A 19,747-nucleotide genomic window follows, 5' to 3' on the forward strand; every position below is an offset into this window, starting at 1 on the left:
GTTCAGGTTTAGATATTTTCCGCTGCAGACGAACGTTTTTTATCGACCTTACCGGTGATTTTTAATTTTTAATAAGTCACATTTTTCCTTTTAAAATTTTTGGAAGCTTCAATATTTTTTTTTTTTTTTTAGAAATTTCAAACCACAAAAAGAAAGCAAACAAGCCTGAGCGAAGCGAGGGCTAAAGCTTTTGAAAATTTGTACCTACTCTTATTTCGAGGGTAAAACACAATTTTTTATGCGAGAAGTTTGTTTTTTTTGCTTTAATTTTTTAGAATTTGACTGATTTTTTTAGAATGTTTAAATCACAAACAGAAAGTAAACCAGCCCGTGCGAAACGAAGGCAAAAGCTTTAAAAAATTTGTAATTCAAGTTCCAAAAAAGTGAGCAAATCTATTAGCAGATTTTTCGAGTGTAAATCTTGCAACTTTAATTGGTTTGAGACAAAATTCTAAAATGCAAATCAATTAAAGAATCACTTTTACTTAGACAAATTCATGCATTATTATTAAAATGTTATAAAAATTATCACAAAAAGTGATACCTATGTACTTTATTCAATTTACAATGGCAACGAACGCCAAAAATGAATTTTTCATTAGTTATCTATAAATGTGAAAATTCTCAAACTATATTACAATTTGTAGTTTAGTTACCAACCAAGATTGAAAATGTTCATTTTTATTCAAAAAAATCATACTTAAATACTTCTGTAAATTTTCAATTCATCGGAAAATCACTATTTTTTCAACTTGTCGAAGCTCATTTTCCCCAACCCATTGTTCAAATTTTCAGCATTGGGGGCATGCTGCTCTCTTGCCCCTTGCTCGCTACGGCTCTGAAATTACCTCCTCTTCTTCCCAGTCAAAAAACTTTTCCATTGACAATTCGCTCCTTTGACCGACTTGAATTGAAAATCTCCGATGAATTAATTGGTTTTATTGGAATAAAGAAATAAGATGATCGAATTAAAAAAAAATTACTTACAAACGAATAAAAACCGAAAAATGAATTTGCATCCGAAAATTGGATGGAAGTTATATGTACATACTTAGTTAAATTCTCTAGTACCTAGCTTTTTTCTATTGGGTAACTTTAACTTTTTTTACACATTTACTTACCTGCCAGAGCGTTAAAAATTGAAATTTTCCAATAGGCGGAACCGACTGATTAAAAAAATCTGTCGCACATGTTTCCAGTTTTGATGTAATCATATACCTACGAGTATGTATAATTGAAAATATGCCGCTGCCTTCTCCTAATTCTCCCATAAACTCGCGATAAAATAATTGAATCATAATTCTCCGAACCAATTAGCTATGAATATTTCTCCAATAAAAATGAAAATACTTGTACGTTATGATTTTCAATGAATTTTGAAAGTTTGACGTTACGTAAGACTGATAAAAACATTCAAAAAGTCATTCAAGTGTACATTTACCTGTCAGTACGTTAAAAATATTGAAATTCTCCTACAGGTGGAGCTGACTGATGAAAAAGATCTGTCATATTTCCAGTTTTGATGTACCTACTACCTATGTATTTGAAAATATTCCACTACCTACTTCCTTCTAATTCTCCATTAAAAACAAAAATTTGATGAGTCTTTAAGTTTGTGTTGTTTGAAATTTCTCCAATAAAAATGAAAATATACATTATGATTTTCTATGAATTTTGGAATTTTGACGTTACGTAAGACTTATAAATTAATTCTAACTTACTTAGTCTTCTCAGACTCAACATTTGCCAAACCACGATTCGAGGGAAATTACACCCTTTACCCTCTTCTTCATGAGTAAAACAACATCAGGTATTTTTGAGTGAGAACAGTCACTGAGTAGTAAATATTTCCTATTCTTCAACATCGGTCGAAGAAGTGAAAAGGAAAATCATCTGGTCTGAGCGATGTGAGGGCGAAACGCGAAACCACGGTTTTTGCTGATTCTTTGATTTTTCCAAATGTTTAAAAATTACCTGATTTTTGAAAAATAACATGAAAAATTGAAAATTACGGCCTGTACTGGGGCCGTCAGAGGTCTTCAATTCCTAGGGCCGGTTATCCAAAAAACAGGCCAGACAGTATGAAAAACCGCTGGGTGGCAAGCCTGTTACTTACCAAGTTGTGCTTGACCTGTAGAGTATAGGCAATTGCCCACATGAAAATAATTATGACAGATATAAACATTTTAACTTGTTTCCTTTTTTTCATCGCATCGCGCAAATTTAGGAATTTTGTATGGTAATTTTGTACAATGTGTCAAAGTGCAAAATGTGCGCCTAAAGTATTATTTAAACCTTACAAATATATATACCTATTGAAGGAAAGTATGAAAGTAATCATTAAGATTAAAAATCACTTACAACAGTTACAACGATACAAAAAATTATAACAATTAAGTAATGTTGTTTTTATGTGGAAAGTGGAATACATACCTATCAGTAAATTTACTCACTCTTAATTCGTGTACAAACAACCTGTGGTCATTTAATCGACCATAATGATTAATTCTATCAAATTTTCATGTGAAAGAAGTTGAACTTCGTGGTTGAATCATTTTTTTAAAAAGTCAAGTTATTGCAACTGTTTCCTCAAAATTACATACGTACTCAATCTTTCACATCGAAAACAGTGCAAATCAACAAAGACAGACTGGTTTCTGATTGTTTTTGAAAAATGGCCGGGTGGCAAGCCTGTTTTTTTTTTTTACCAAAGTTGGGCTTGACCTGCAGATTAGACGATGGTCCACAATATGAAGATAATTATAGCAGATAAAAGCATTTTGACTTGTTTTTTTTTAAACGCGCAAATTGAGGAATTTTGTATGGTAATTTTATACAATGTGTCCAAGTGCGAAACGTGCTCCTAAAATTATTATTTAAACCTCATATTATAACTTATTGAAAGGTAGTAATCATTAAGATTATAAATTACTTACATGAACTTCGTTTAAAAGAAGACAGACTGATTTCCAGCACTTTTTCATCATGTCTCTCCAATGTCAATGTTTACTTACTTCTTTTACCAACATTTAGATAGAAAGTTCTGCATTTCTAATCAAATTTCGTCCTAATAAGGAAATTCCCTTTCGTTACTCCGCGAACACATTTTGATAGGTACGAATCAAATACCCACGATTCTTCAATGTGACTCAGAATGTCTACCACATTTTGTGAATTCTCTCGACTACGAGGATCCAAGATCCTACATTTTAAAATGAAGGAATAACTACGTTGTTTCGCAAGTAAAAAATTGTAAATTATAAGCATAGTGGAAACAAATTAGACATGATAATGCAAAAAATAATAGAATACTATAGTACTACGCCGAAAGTACGTATAAGTATACGTTATTGCTTGTGCTAAAAGCATGTGAGATTATTGTGTTCCTTTTCTAATTGAGGGTTTTCGTTTATAAAATCAGAATACCTATCTTAGAATCACTTCGTATGACCCTCTCCATCTCAGCAAAGAAAACTTCCACCGAAATTTAGCTTTGCAGTCTGAAATTGAGGTAGGTGTAAAATTCTGAAAAATATTTCAGAAGTTCACATTTGTTCGAAATCGTTTTGTTTCATAAGTAGCGTTAAACCTCTGAAAAAAGATGACCAAAACTTACAGTTTTTTTTTTTTTTCATTTTCAATGTTTCCATGACTATTTTTTAAATTAGACATTAAGGTAACCTTTAAAAAATGTTGAAATTTATACATTCAAGCATCCAGAACCACAACACAATAGGCTGGAATTCAGCGCAACTATATACTTGATATAGCAGTCTAGGCTACTTGGATAAGGTTAAAAAAATAATTGAGGTATTTGAAAATCCAAGTACATACATTATTATTCGATAAACTTCAGGGCACTAAACATAGAGTCAAAGCTGTCGAAAGTTCTAACCCAACTTCGAATACGTTTTTTCTAACCGATTTCGCCTTCGGAATAGAAACGTAGGTACGCGAAAACGAAATATAAATGGGTATATTTTTATTTCGAGATTTTTTTCCCAAGGTTTATAGATAGGTATACGCGAACAAAATACACGTAGGTATATTTTTTTCGATTTTATTTTTTTTGGGAGCAGGTTAGAAAACAGGCGAGAAAAAAAGAAAATTCAGCCACGTAGGTAAAATGTATGGATGCTGAGAGAAAACTTGAAGCGTGTAAAAGAGAAGATTTTTTAATGTTCTACTCGGGGGGATGTTTGTGTTTTATTTCGAATTTGATTGCCTTTATACGTATGTATTATCGGTGTATTGGGTATGGAAATAAGGATATTTTTTTTCTACGGTCTGTGGTCGAATTTGAATGAATTGAGGATTACAGTTCGAGGTTTATTTTTATTCGTTTGTTGGCTATTATCGAGGAAAAAACTTTTGGCGAGGCGACTTTAAACTGTACTTATGGCTAGTGGTCGAGTTTACACTAAATAAGATGAAATTCCATGATATTGTGGTATATTGAGCCTGCCTGTGAAGTAGGTACAAGATGAATGGTGCCCAGTTCACCGTTTATTATCTTGAATAAAATAGGTGAATGTGAGTGGTATGGTATATAGTTTAATGAAACTTGTTGCGCAAATGCGCATGGCTGGTTTATTAGTAGGTTTTTTTCAAAGCTGCAAAAACTAATAGTGAGGTTTATGAAAATTTGCATATGTAGAAGTCTACTTACTTTGAATTTCAGGGTCTAGACATTTTTTTGAACGGTCTTCAACAGTAGCGTAACTTGACTCCCCTTCTGGGAGGGGTTTTGAAATCATAGATACAAGATATCATCAGAGGCGGATCGAAGTCATGCTATTTTGAGGGGGGGGGGGGGTTGTATCATGCCATTTTGCTGACAAAAAATTGTGATTTTTCCGGCTGAATACCAGTGTAGATTTTTGAACATGAAAAATTGAAATTTGAATTTTCTGAAAACTTCAAAAAAAAATGATTAATCTATTAAAAAGAAGGTAAAATTACTGCTTGAGCGACATTTTTTGAAAAAATTGGTTTAAAAAACGAAAAAACGACCAATTTTGCATGGTTTTGAACAATTAATGGCTCTGTTCAGAAAAAATAAGCACTTTTCAAATGGGTTGGGTACTTTGAGTATTTCAGGAATTTCCCTTTTAATCAAGGAATTCGTTTTTTTTATCTCAACATTTTTAAAATTCAATCACAGATTTACTTATAATTCAAAAAGTAAAACATCAATTCTAATTTAAGAATTCGATTTTTCCAATCTCAACTTTTTGAAAATTTTATCAGTTGTTTCTTGAAATCTGAAGTGGGAATGATGAGAACCAAATTGGCCCGAGCGAAGCGAGGGCAAAAGCTTTTGAAAATTTGTAGTATCAAGAAGCAAAACAGTAGTAATTTTGATGTGAAAGGTCAGTTTGAGAAATAGAAATCAAACAACTTATAAAATAAATAATCACCCTTTTATGATCGATCTTTTGATTGCATATTGAAGCTGAAGTGTTCTACTTTCTGAATGTTGCATTTGAAAAACTCATCTTTTTCCAATCCCCTTTTCACATAGTTACAGAGTTTTGGACTACTATTTCCTAGAGTGCGACGTACAGTTGTTTTTTCAAATCCCTATAATTACTTAATTTAATATCTGTGCTAACTTTCTATGAGTAAAAAAGAATAATATACCTTTATTTTTTAATACATATGGTTAGCATTGAAAAAAATAATCGCAAAACCACTCAAAAAATGAAACATTCTTTATACCTACAAATTCACAATTTCACATAGAAGATTATTTTCAAGTTTTCTGCCTGGAAAGGGGGTAATTTGATTGGCAAGCATATAATAAATTTAGGGAAACCAGACGAGTATCTCTTATCTTATCCTGAAATAAATGCCTCGTAATGATTTTCTTAGACATGTTTTCGTCGTATTAACCTATAGGTTATCTGCTAATTAACTAAGTTGACAAAGCGTATTTCATGTTTTACAACGTGTGAAAAGTGTCATTTGTTGCCAACATGTGCACATAGGTATGCGGGATGAAAATAATTTCAATGAGAAGGTTCTTTGCATGTTGTTACACTTTCGTACCAAAATAATTATAAAAGTGATATTACCGTGACGATGTTTTGTAGTAGGAGTGATCTAAGCACTTGATATGATCGTAGTTGTAGTTTAGGGGGGTTTCGGGGATGATCATTTTGTGCATTTTGTTCAGGCTAAGAGGATGCACAAAGGTTCTGTTCGCATCTTGAAACGATTTCAAAAGTATATACATATATCATTCACTTGGTTCAACTATTACGGTTTCTTAAATTACTTTGTTTTAAAATAATGTATAAGGTGTTTTTTAATTTCAATTAAAATTATAAAAAAAAACAATACTAAGTAAGTAATGAACGTATTGCATAGTGAAAATTAAACGGTTACTATAATTTTTCAAGTGATCGTAATTTTAGAGAGAGGATTTACCTACCTTGATTGAAGTAAGGAAAACTTGGGGAAAAAGTAATACCTAGGTATCTTTCCAACTATACCTAAAATACTGGGTTACTGTTTCTTTGAATTATGCTGCCACAGTTGTTTTTCCCTACCTTGTATCTGTTACTTTAGAACTCAGTTCTACTTGATCCGAAATTCATTGTAAATTACTTACTTTTTTATATTTATGATTTTAATTACTTTTATCTATATACGTTAATTTTGCATTGAATGCTTACCTTCAAGAGTCAAAGATATTACTTAATTCACGTTCAGAAATACTACGATTACCTATTATAGTGCAGGAGATCCGGCATGTTACCGGGAAAAAATTGTTACAAAAGGTTTTTTTGGCTCAATGTATTATATAAGGTGTCCTAAAAAACATATCCAAAATCCGCTGAAATCCGCGCAGGCGTTCACCCCTTTTTTGAAGCTTTTGGGGACGCCCCACCCCCCTAAAATGAGTTGTGGTAAAAATTGCAAACGAGGTGTCAAAAAGCATTAGAATTTCACGCTGATCACGAATATCACATTTATTTTTCCATATTTTGACTTTTAGTTCAAGTTTAGAGGCTCAAAAGTTTAAAAAATGTCATTTTTTGAAATTTGGCCCAAAATTTACCGATTTTAACGGAGTTTTAGGAACAAAACGGCTTTAAATGGTCAATTTGAACGGGAAAATGTTTTATAGAAGGAGGTGGGAGAAGATAAAAGGATACTTGTGTCATATTCAAGGTCAATTGATTATCCAGAGCCATAAATCAAGTGTCAGAAATCGGATAAAATGCGACATTTACTCTGTTTTTTTTTTGCTCTAGCCAATTAGCATCACAACCCGCTCTAATTGTCAAAAAAAATCCAATTTAGATTTATTGCAAAATTGACCCCACCATCCCCACCTCTGTGTATGCAATTGAAGAAGAAAAGGATTCAAAGGTACTGCTGTTGTGACTGGGAAAATATTGGACAAATTTGTTTATTTTTATGGAACTAGAAATTTTTCAACCTAGCCTTAATGAAACAATTTTTGATGACTTTGAATTGTAAAAGGGATGGCTTAGTATATTTTTCAATGAAATTTTATAACGAGAAAATCGAGAATTTTTTTGAAAATTAGATAAAAATATTTATTCATCTTTCCCGGTTTCCGTTTGTTTAAACGTTTAAACCTACGAATGATAAGAAATGGAAACCAAATTCGAAATAGGCCTACATCAAAATTATTGAACAAGGAATCGTTATACAGGCTATCAATTGAGAATCTTCAAAAAAAAGTTTTGTTTCCTTTTTTTTAACACAGACGATCATAATAAGATTACCTACTTCAAAAATTGGGATTCACTATTCGCCAACAACACTCCCAATAATAATAGGCTCATCAATTTTCTGACAACATCACTAAACTCCGGTTTGGGTAATTATTACAAAGCAATTAAATGTGCATAGGTAAACAATTTTGTGGAAAAGGTGGCAACAGGAAGTGAAGAGATGATTCATAACTACATAATTAGATTTTAAAATCCTATTATAGTTAGGCGCATGGTCAAATTGGTGGATGCTGCAATTCACTTTCTATCACATGAAGTATGGATAAGTACACAGGTACCTAAAAAGTTTGATTTAAACGGAAGGAGTGGTAATGGCGACTCTTAATTTCATTATATTTTCATATTTTTTTAACAGTAAGGCACTTCATTTTGTGTGATTTTACCATCAATACTTACAGTGATGCATAATTATCCAATGTCTTTTATTGCAGAAATGTGGAAAATTTCATGGTTTTTAGGTTAAATTTTTATTTATGCATTTTTTTTACATAATTTGCATTTTTAAATAAGTACCTAGCCACCTAAAAACCTACTATTATTAGTAAGTAAGGGTGAGACTGGATTCAAATTTGCGAAATTGTATCACATTTGTTGCGATTTTACTGAATGTCTTAATTGTAAAAATTTCTGCCTGAACTATTTTTTGTGTAAGTACCGCTATTTCCATAGTATTGCCCAACAGGACTATAAGAGCAGGTTTTGACCACTTTGAGTATTTGCTCGAGGTTTATGGTGTTCGGAGCATACACAGAGGTGGGGATGGCGGGGTCAATTTTGCAATAAATCTAAATTGGAATTTTTTTGACAATTGGAGCGGGTTGTGATGCTAATTGGCTAGAGCAAAAAAAAACCAGAGTAAATGTCGCATTTTATCCGATTTCTGACACTTGATTTATGGCTCTGGATAATCAATTGACCTTGAATATGACACAAGTATCCTTTTATCTTCTCCCACCTCCTTCTATAAAACATTTTCCCGTTCAAATTGACCATTTAAAGCCGTTTTGTTCCTAAAACTCCGTTAAAATCGGTAAATTTTGGGCCAAATTTCAAAAAATGACATTTTTTAAACTTTTGGGCCTCTAAACTCGAACTAAAAGTCAAAATATGGAAAAATAAATGTGATATTCGTGTTCAGCGTGAAATTCTAATGCTTTTTGACACCTCGTTTGCAATTTTTACCACAACTCATTTTAGGGGGGTGGGGCATCCCCAAAAGCTTCAAAAAAGGGGTGAACGCCTGCGCGGATTTCAGCGGATTTTGGATATGTTTTTTAGGACACCTTATATAATACATTGAGCCAAAAAAACCTTTTGTAACAATTTTTTCCCGGTTCGGCTAATTTTTGGCTTAAATCTCCTGCACTATTAGACAAAAAATCAATCCCATGTTGCAGTTTACAAAAAGAAGAAAATAAAATAAATAAATCAACAAAGCGAAGTGATGAAGTGAAAATCAATTCTTTTTGATGGTTTGGGATGAGGAGGTTCTACAAAAAATTATGGACTGACTCCACTCCTGCAGAAATTTTAACATTCGTCGCGCTGAGGGGTTCCAATTTTGGATAATTATTCAAAAATTTGCCAATTATAAAAAAATTAACTTACCTATTTGGTTATGCGGATTTCTATGCTTCTTCCTGAGAATCCTCTATGCTTCCATTCAAAATCGCCAGTCTGTTCTATTCAGTGGCAGATACATACATCTCAACCTCATAAGATTTCGTGGAATCCTGATCACATTCAGTCGCGACCTTCATTTTTAGTAGAAAATCACTAGAAAAGACATGATGATACTAAGAATACAAAAACTTTTTTCCAAGTTTTCAAAATTTAACTTGACACAGCAGATAAGTTGTCGCGCAGATCAGCACTGAAAAATTTTCGAACAGACCCCCGACGCAAAAACATGACCATATCAAAAAATGAGAAGGTATTTACGAAAAAAATCACTCAACCTCCTACCCGACCAGTTTTGAGGGAAACAGTCCTTGTGCAGGAGATTTGAAACAAAAATTAGCCAAACCGGGAAAAAATTGTAACAAAAAGTTTTTTTTTTGCTCCATGCTCCATGTTTTAAAGAAGGTGTCCTAAAAAACATATCTAAAATCCACTGAAATCCGCTCATGCCTTCACCCCTTTTTTGAATGAAGATACATTTATACCTACTTATGTGACATTTTTTTTGTACCTACTTTTTAAATTGTCGCAAGAAATTATTTTACAGGAAATTGTCGTTTAAGAGCTCTTAATACACTATAATTTTTGCTTTTGGCCTAGAAATGGTCACTTTGAAATGATTTTTCGTAAAAACATGTGTGGGTAGGTTCATATGCGCAAACAAATTTTAACCTGCCCAGTACCATTATAAGTCCAAAGAGCATTTGTATTAAATTAAATTTTAACATTTTTAAACCCAATTTAAAAAAAAATAGGTCGGTTTACTACTTAGGTACTTGATTAGGGGCAGCCAAATTCAATTTTTAAACAATTAAGTAACATAGGTAGCCTACATTTTTAAGGAAAATATCACCGTTGAAGAAATCTGTGTGTAATTCTCCATTTTAATGTAACTATGAGGCGTACTCATTAATGGAACATACCACTTACTTACTCATAAAAATTCTGGGATAGCCAAATTCAATTTTTAAACAATTAAGTACATAACATAGGTAGCCTACATTTTTAAGGAAAATATCACCGTTGAAGAAATCTGTGTGTAATTCTCCATTTTAATGTAACTATGAGGCGTACTCATTAATGGAACATACCACTTACTTACTCATAAAAATTCTGGGATACCTAATTTAGATTTTTGGGAAATTTATACTGATTGAAAAAAAAAAATTCGAATATATTCATGACAGAATCTCGATAATTCTATTGCAGAAGAGTATAAAGGAGATATGATACAAATCATGAAATGAATTGAAAATTCCCGGATGTATGTACTTCATTAAATTATTAAACCCAAGTAAAAACATTAAAAATGATCCAAATTATCAAAAAATTAAAGATTGTTCAGTAAATTCGGTAGAAATTGCATAAAACCTTTCAAAATGCAGTTAGAATAATTTATAAAAATGATAAAAGCTTAAAAATTGATGAAAATTACCAAGCAGTTATGAAATTAATGCCAGTTATAAGAAAATTTAGTGGTTGCCAACAGAAACAGATGTGACTGCCGTAGCTGCCACATCTAGGCCAGAAGGCCACCCTCGTGGAAAAATATGAGATTTTTGTTTAGTAACTATGTAGGTAGTTCTTTTGAGCAGAGAAATGTACCTAAGTTACTCATATCATATTATGTAGGTACCTACGTATCTAATAAAAAAACAGTGTCTTTATTAAGTTACTATTTTTAGGATTACCTACTGTTTATTTGATCCTGAAATCAGGGCTTGAAGTTTGATTCTGTGAGAGTTAATTAAGGTAGGTTGTTACAGCCTGATTATCGGGGAATACAATTCCGTATTACCTAATTATTTTTTTTAAAAATTGTTTTCACCAGGAGACAGTTTTATTATGATTGTATGGTACTCGGTCATATCTTTCTATCCATGGTACATACTCTGGACATCTTGGGCCTGCAAAGTCTTCAAGCTGTTCCCAATTTATAATATAATTGTTCTTTTCTTCAGAGATATTCAAATTTTGAACTTGACTTGTATATAAATGTAGAAGCATGTAACCTAATGACTCTTCGTAAGAGTTCATGTGTATTTTTGATCATTAAAGACATGTAAGCTTAAGTAAGTATATCCAGCTTCTTTCTAAAAAGTGATCAATTTTTGAAAATTGTGTTCAATTTGCAAGCCCTTTGTGTATTCTACCACATCAACTTTTCTTCTTTACCTACGTTGCGAGGACAGAATTTGTAAAAAAAAAAAAAATACTTACTTCAGGAGTGGTATATCTTTCTCTTTTCCCACGTTATGACTTGTATTTCCACTACAGGATCCCGCAAAAAACTTTTTGTACGAATTAGTCCGAATATAAATCCTAAAATGACTGGACTACAAAATTATCAGTAAAATGAAACACTATCTATAAAACTAAACCTTAACAGAAAAATGGGCCGTTTTGTGAAAATAAGTTGATATTCGAACTTACTTTAGCACTCCAAAAAAGTACACATGGAGAGGGGAGGAGATTCACTTTTCATAAGAGTTCATCTGTATTTTTGATGATTAAACACATAATTTTATATGTATCCTGCTTCTTTTCAACGGTGATCAATTTTTGAAAATATTGATCAATTTGCAAGCTCTTTATTATGTATTCTATTCGATCATATGAACTTTTCTTCTAAGTGTAGGTACATTGCAAGGACAGATTTTGTAAAAAAAAAAAAAAAAAAATACTTACGTGAAGGAGGTCAACATTTTCAATAACACTGCCAGCGAAAGCGTTTCGGATTTTAATATCTGATGCGAATCCCAACTCGATGATTGTATCTTGAGGAGTTGTTTTCGATTTGGTAAATGTTACATAGGATCGTGCACCCGGTAATGATCGTATTCCAATGTGTAACAAAATATCTGTTGAATTTTTCACTCTCTTGTCGAGTTCCAAGAAATTTGGTGAATATGCAGTCGCGTTCTTTACGTCATTGCAGGATTTCGTTGCCTCACATTTATCAACTGTGAAAAAATAATATGTACTTAGACAATTTACTCACATTCGAGTATTTTCACCTACTCAATTTTGAATTTCTACTTCACACAAGTTTGTTTTAAGCAACTTTGAGATAAAAAACCCATCTCAATTTCAAAAATCTCGTAACATCTCGCTCAAAATTGATAAATTTTGGATTTTTCAATTTTTTTTTGCTCTATTTTTAGTCAACTGTTTGAATCGAAAAATGTGTAATGAACTAATGATAAAAGTTGTTCAGCGTGTTGAGCACTACTGGGACATGGACGTTTGAGGGGGGGGGGGGGGCGGTCTCCAAAAAGGCGATCAATTTGCGAACTCTTCATGTATTTTATCACATTAACTTTTCTTCTTCACCTGCGTTGTGAGGACAGAATTTATATTAAAAAAAAAAAAAAATACTTACGTGAGGACTCGGCCATATCTTGTATCTTTAAGTGATTTATGTTTAATTCGATGTCTTGGGGGCCTGCAAAGTCTTCACGCTGTTCGCAATTTATGATATAATTGTTTTTTTCGTCAGTGATCTTTAAATTTTGAATTTGACTCGTATATATATTGTATATAGAAGCATATTATCTAATGACTCTTTATAACATTTCATCTGTATATTTATGATGATTAAACACATAATTATATCTAGCTTCTTTTCAAAGAGGTGAATAATGTTTCAAAATGTGACCATGCAATTAGCAAGCTGTTTGTGTATCCTATCAGATCAACTTTTCTTCTTTACATATCGTACGTTGCAAGGACAGAATTTGTTAAAAAAAAAAAACTTACGTGAGCACTCGGCCATATCTTGTACCTTTCAACATACTTCGGTATCTATAGATGTGTTGGGGGCCTGCAAAGTCTTCAGGTTGTTCCTAATTTATAACGTATGTACTTGCTTTTTTTTTCCAGTATCTTTAAATTTTGAACTTGACTCGTATTCCACCACAGGGATCCCGCAAAAAACCTATTATAGGAATAATTAATCCGAATAAAAATCCTAAAATGACTGGACTACGAAATTGTTAGTAAAATGAAACACTGTCTATAAAACTAAACCTGTACAGAAAAATGGATCGGATCGTGAAAATAAGTTGATATTCAAACTCAGCACTCCAAAAAAGTACACGGGGTGAGAGGAGGAAATTCAGAATGACCCGTATGTAGAAGCATATTACCTAATGACTCTTTGTAAGAGTTCATCTGTATTTTTGATAATTAAACACATTATATTATATCCAGCTTCTTTCCAAAGAGGAGATCAATACAAATTGAAAATTGTGATCGATTTGCAAGCCCTTTATGAATTCTATCACATCAAATTTTATTTTTTACGTACCTACATTGCAAGGGCAGAATTTGTAAAAAAAAAAAAAAAAAATACTTACGTGAGAAAGGTCAACATTTTAGTGTTACTGAATGTTTTTCTGAGAGTATATACATCTTTATTTTTGATAATTAAACACATATTAATATTATATCCTGCTTCTTTCCAAAGAGGTGATCAATTTTTGAAAATTTTGATCAATTTGCAAGCTCTTTATGTATTTTATTCCATCACATTAACTTTTCTTCTTTACCTACGTTGCGGGGACAGCATTTGTAAAAAAAAAATATGTACTTACGTGAAGAAAGTTAACATTTGTATTTGTTCACAAATGCTATTGTTTGAATGTTCTCCTCGGATTGGAGCAATTCAAGTTTTTCAGGATAGCCGACATTGGATGATCACAAACTTCCTACCAATAAACCGCAGTAATATTGATACAAAAATCGGTGTTTTTTCAGCTTTTTTTTTTGAGTTTTCATCCTCTCACATTAGAATTGGATATTTTAAATATTTTTTTCTAAAGGCCGCATATTTTTTCTACATTTCAACAGCAGGAATAGATTGGTAGTGTAACTCTGTAGGACGTGAGAATTTTTTGAAAATGTTGTGAAAAGATGTTGTATAGGTAACGTGAAATATTTACGATTTTTTCAAAAATGGCACTACTTTGATCACCTCTGGCTCTACCTCTTAAAGGGCTAGTGGGCTCAAAATTCTTCTGGATTGAGTTCCACTCAAAGTAAAAGTCCTCGCAATTCCTTTTTTCCCCAAATAATTCAGGATAATATGTTTTCTTCCATTTCGCCCTAACATAGGTACATTTATGTATAATTTTATTGAATGTATCCGTAACTGTACCAGCAGTACCTACCAGGATTTGATTTATGGAGTCTATATAGAAGAGTGTATTTTCTGAATATTCTCACATCTTCTGGCGAAACATGCTAGAATACTTACTCAACATTTAGCGTATTTTGCTATTTCATTAACGTAGTTGATTTCACCTAGTGCGTTGATGAAAAAAACGCCGCAAAGTGTGTCGAGCTCTTAAGTAAGTATGTAGAACTACTTAATATGATTCCATAAGAATTTTTTTTCAAGTTGCCATATCGTTGCGGGATGGCTATCAAGTTTGGCAAAAGTGAGTTTTGATTCCAAGGTGGGGTAATTTGACTTTCTTTTGCAAATATATCGAAAAATACGCTTCCTAGAAGAAAACTAACGACATTACGTCGATTGCAAATTTAATTCTCTACAATTTTCCTCGACCCCATTTTTCTGTAGAGTGTTTTGTTCCGCCTTCAGAGAGCTTGAAAAGTTTTGAGCGCTCAATATTTCCAATTTTTTACCTCCTCGGTTGCATAACTTCCAAATTCAAAACGACCATTTTCGCTATTTTCGCTAGATATCAGAAAATGCTTCCAGAGGTTGCAATTGAATTTTTTTGGCTTTGTAGACTGTTATCACTAACCATGCGACCTTGAAAATACAAGTTTTTTTATAGCTTGGAGTCAAAACTCACTTTTGCCACTGTCAAAAGTTAGTTTTGATTCCAAGGGCATTTTTTAACACGACATTGTGAAGACCTAGGGCCGGATTCGGAAAAATTGATTCTGTAGGGTGATAGGGAAACTGAAGATGTATTCGAATCCGCAAAAAAACGCATATCGATTTTTGGTGTCAAAAGTGAGTTTTGAGTCCAAGCTCCTCAATTTCTGGCCAACCCTTTGGTTTTACCGGGATTTTATTTATATGGAGTCTATAGAAAACAGCGTATTTTCTGAATATTCTTACATCTTCGGGCGAAACATGCTAGAATACTTACTTAACATAACATTTAGCGTATTTTGCTACTTCACTTTTGCCATAGTTCAGATTTTGTACGCGGGGGCCCTCCAGAGTCCCTCTAAAAAATAAATAAACGAGTTATTACCACAAAACAAAAGGAAACCAATTTATCACTTTAAGCCTACTCATGTGGTGTGACCTTTTTTATTTCAAGTCGCCCATGTTGTAAGAGTACATACCTACTGAATTTCTTCCAAGTTTTTTTAAAATTAAGATAAAATATTAATCTTAAAATTAGGTATACTTACGTAAGTAAGTATTTACTATATATACTGCCTATGTATAAATTTTGAAGATTAAAAGTCTGACATACTTACCTACGAAGAATTGAAGAATCATCAATTTGATTTGTCTCAGTTTAAGAATCGATTTTAAAATGTATCTTCAAATTTACTGATTAAAGATAAAAGACAACTTACTTACGTTAGGTACCTACTTATTTTTAATTTTATTTTATTCGTAAAATAATGCATCTTACTTCATTAATTGTCATCTCGGACCACTTGTTTCTTTGGGAGGTAATTTTGGACGAAATTTATTCATTCCTGGCGCAGAACCCGCTTGCATCTCTTATCGATATTTATCATCATTGAGCTTTGGTCACAGACGCGGACTGAATTGGTTGGAGACCCCGGCCCCGGTGGATGCACCGAATGAAGCCCTCAAAATTTTACCCTCCCCCCCCCGAATATTTCTTCTTCTGCTTTTTTATTCTGTTCGGATACCCGAATGCGAGTTGTACATAATGTGTGTATCTACATGAAAACCTTAAAAATTTAGTAGCTTACAATGCAAACTTGTCTTAACGCTGCATTTTGAAAAGTTACAAATAACAGAACTATTGATTTATTCTGCAAGTGATTTGTTCATGAACGAAACAGAACAGTACAGTCGTTTTGTTCTCCACCTCTAGCTCTGCTTTTACCTCCATGCACATACACTCCTGTATTTTGCTCATTGAATTGCCTATTAAAATAACAAGAAAATTGTTCATCGTCATCCAAGAAATTTTTGAACCATCATAAATATGTACTCGTAGGTTGCCCATTTTCAATAGGTAGACATAGGTATATGTTGTAGGTATGGTAATGTACTATCTACTAGAATAATTTAAGATGTATAATTTACTCTCAGAATGAAACGTGTATTTTCACTTTTGGATACCCATTGTACAAAATTGCAAAAGAATCGACTTGAAAAAGTCAACGTACAATTAAAGTTCAATTTTGTTGACGAACGTGGAAGAAACAGCTCAATCAAAGACGTATTCATTATCATTAATTTTTGCGTATAATATTACTCTATTCAGCCACCTTTTGAAAGGAGTACGTACAAAATAGACCACATACCGTGCGACGACCCCGTATCATTAAATAAAGTACACCTACCTCCGCTACTTGTTGAATATTTATACTCATATAGGTTGCGCCTGAGGAGGTACATGGAGCAAAAGCTACATGCACGTGAATGTATCCGCATTCAACAAGCCGATATTGTAAAGGCTATTCTTTCCACTTCGAACTTGAATAAAAGCATCGTTAAGTATTACGTGTCCGAAACCTTGAAAGTGTAATTTCCTTTCGTATTGATTTCCATGTAACCAACGAAAAACGGATAAAAAATGCTCGCTTTAATCAAAAACTGTGACGTAAAATATTTGAAAAAAACGAACATCGCATAAATGATGAGCGTGTGTTGTTATTTTTGGATGGTGTTTTTTTTGGAGAGTCCTGTTTGCAAGATTTTTTCAGGGAGTGCTTAATTCGATGCAGATTTTTTTCGTAGATACATGATTATTTCGTGTCTTTCTAATTGATCAGTTAGGTACATATGTACTTGGCTTTGATTTGCCCTCCTTTTAAATTCTCTAATGTAGTATAATATCAAATATGCATTCAAGTACCTACTTACATACTTACCTATTTAGATATTTTGCATAATCGAATCTATGTTTAAAGACTGACATTATGTAATTGCAGCTCCATTTATTAGTAGGTAGCCCTAAATTATCCATAGAAGTCTAAAAATATTATTGATATAGATCTATTCGTAAGTTTGTAAAATTTTCTCCATAATATAATTTTTGTGAAATATCTTTTCGCAGAGCTCTTTTATAATTCACAGGTACTTTTTAAAACTTGGATATTAGAAGGCAAGATTCTCTCAAAAACTATACCTACTCAATTCGAAATTCGAATCTCAGATTAATGCTAAATTCTAATCAAAGAGTAGATCCAAAATTTTGGAAAAATCAGATCTTATTCACAAACATCATGAAAAAATCTATTTGTAAAAATTTGGATTAGCTGCAATAAATACGTAGCTCACAAATCTACTTTTTTTATGGAGACCAAAATACTGCATGCTCAATACTCAAACGTGGCTCATCCTACCCAAAAGTTACGAAATATTACTTTTTTATCCAAAAATGATTCCTACATATTATGAGAACCCCTAGCTCAGAATCCTGTACAGCTGAGAAAAGCTTTTTTTTTTTGGTAATCTCCTACTCAAAGTAAACTTGGAATATTTTTTCCCAATTTTCAAAATTTAGCTACAATTAAGGGTCGTTTTTGAAAGTCCTTTCCTAAGAAAATTTCAGCTGTCTTGATTCTTTATTAGCATCTATCAACGCGTTTTAAGGGAATTTTTCGACATATACGAATAACAGAGAATAAATGTATTTTTGAGCCCAAATTTTTTCAACAAAAATCTAAAATCTCAAAACACTTGGCTGAGCAGCTACAGTTTAAAAATATTTTTTATAGAACATATTCTAATTACCAACGCATTTTGAGGTGATAATTTCGACATGAGTGTGAAAAAAAAATATTTTTGGGCCCAAATTTTCGACTTTTCAAATGGTTTTTGAAAAATTAATTTTTCATAAAATTCTATAGTTTTTTTACATGCTAAAATTGAACTTCTAAACGTGGTTGTAACTCAAAAATTACCCGAAATAAGGTCTTTAAAATGATGAAATACATAAGTAGTTGATGTTTAATAATTTATTCATCAATTTATGCAATTTTTGAACTTTTTCGGAATAGAGTCTTTGGTTTTTAATTTTTTTGAACTGCTTAAATTGAGAGATTCCTTTGTCATTACTCATTAGGTACATATAACGATTCTCAATTTTTGAAAAAAAGATGTTCTGAATCTTTTGAAACCCTTAAAATAAACATTTCAGCGGCCGAAATAGATTTTTCGATTTTTAGTGAATTTTAGAAAGTACCTACTTACAAAACTGACCGTTTTCGAGGATTCGTGCTTTGTACCTATTTAATTCAGTAAAAAAAAAAAAATAATGATGAAAATCAGTTCTGAAACTAATATATTAACTCTCCCGAAGCAAAATTCACCATCTCGGACTATGTAGTTGTTGTTCCTTTGTGAGGTAATTTTGGGCGAAATGTATTCATTCCTGGCGCAGAACCCGCTTACCTCTCGTGTCGAAATTGATCATTATAGAGCTTCAGTTACAGGCTCGGACTGGATTGATTGGAGGCTCCTGACGGATGCACTGAATGAAACTCTCAATGTTTAACCCCCCCCCCCCCGGAATCGTTCTCCTCCTGATTTTTTTCATTATGCAAGTATTCAATTTCGCGAAAATAAGACAAGAGAAAACTGCAGTTTTTTGGGGAGGGGGAGGGGGTGGTGACTGAAAATTTTCCGACGGGTATGAGAAAAAATTACGATTTTGCCGAATAAAATGACGAGTTTCTAAGGAAAAATAAAAGGAGAAATGACATTGTTGCCAGTTGATTAAGTTCATAAAAATTTTTATTTTCATTTTTGAATTTATGGATGCTTCAAACAGAAATTTTTTAGGTTAAAGATACGAATTGGCTCAAACGAAGCGAGGGCAAAACATTTAAAATATTCGGGTTTTGTGAGATACAAAATAATGCTTTGAGAATTTGTTTATTTCTTTTGATCCAAAATTTTAGAATTTGAATGACAAGTTTTTAAAAAATTTTATCTTAAAAATGAAAATCAAACAGACCAGAGGGAAGCAGGGGCCGAAAGCTTGTTTCGAGAAGCAAAGAAAAAATGTTTTTTCAAGTGAAAAGTGCGTTTTTTGGCTTAAACATTTAAAAAAATTTGAATGATATATTTTTAAAAATAAATTCAATTTGAAAAA

The 19,747-nt window shown here is 32.4% G+C and overlaps 1 protein-coding gene across 1 annotated transcript in view; it reads left to right on the forward strand.

Moving 5' to 3' along the window:
• Window positions 1–19,747, forward strand: part of LOC135844931 (neuropeptide Y receptor type 1-like) — a 138,399-nt gene that overhangs the window by 7,978 nt on the left and 110,674 nt on the right. The gene's annotated exons all lie outside the window — the stretch shown is intronic.

This window comes from Planococcus citri, chromosome 4, assembly GCF_950023065.1.
Source record: "Planococcus citri chromosome 4, ihPlaCitr1.1, whole genome shotgun sequence".
Taxonomy (NCBI): Eukaryota; Metazoa; Arthropoda; class Insecta; order Hemiptera; family Pseudococcidae; genus Planococcus; species Planococcus citri.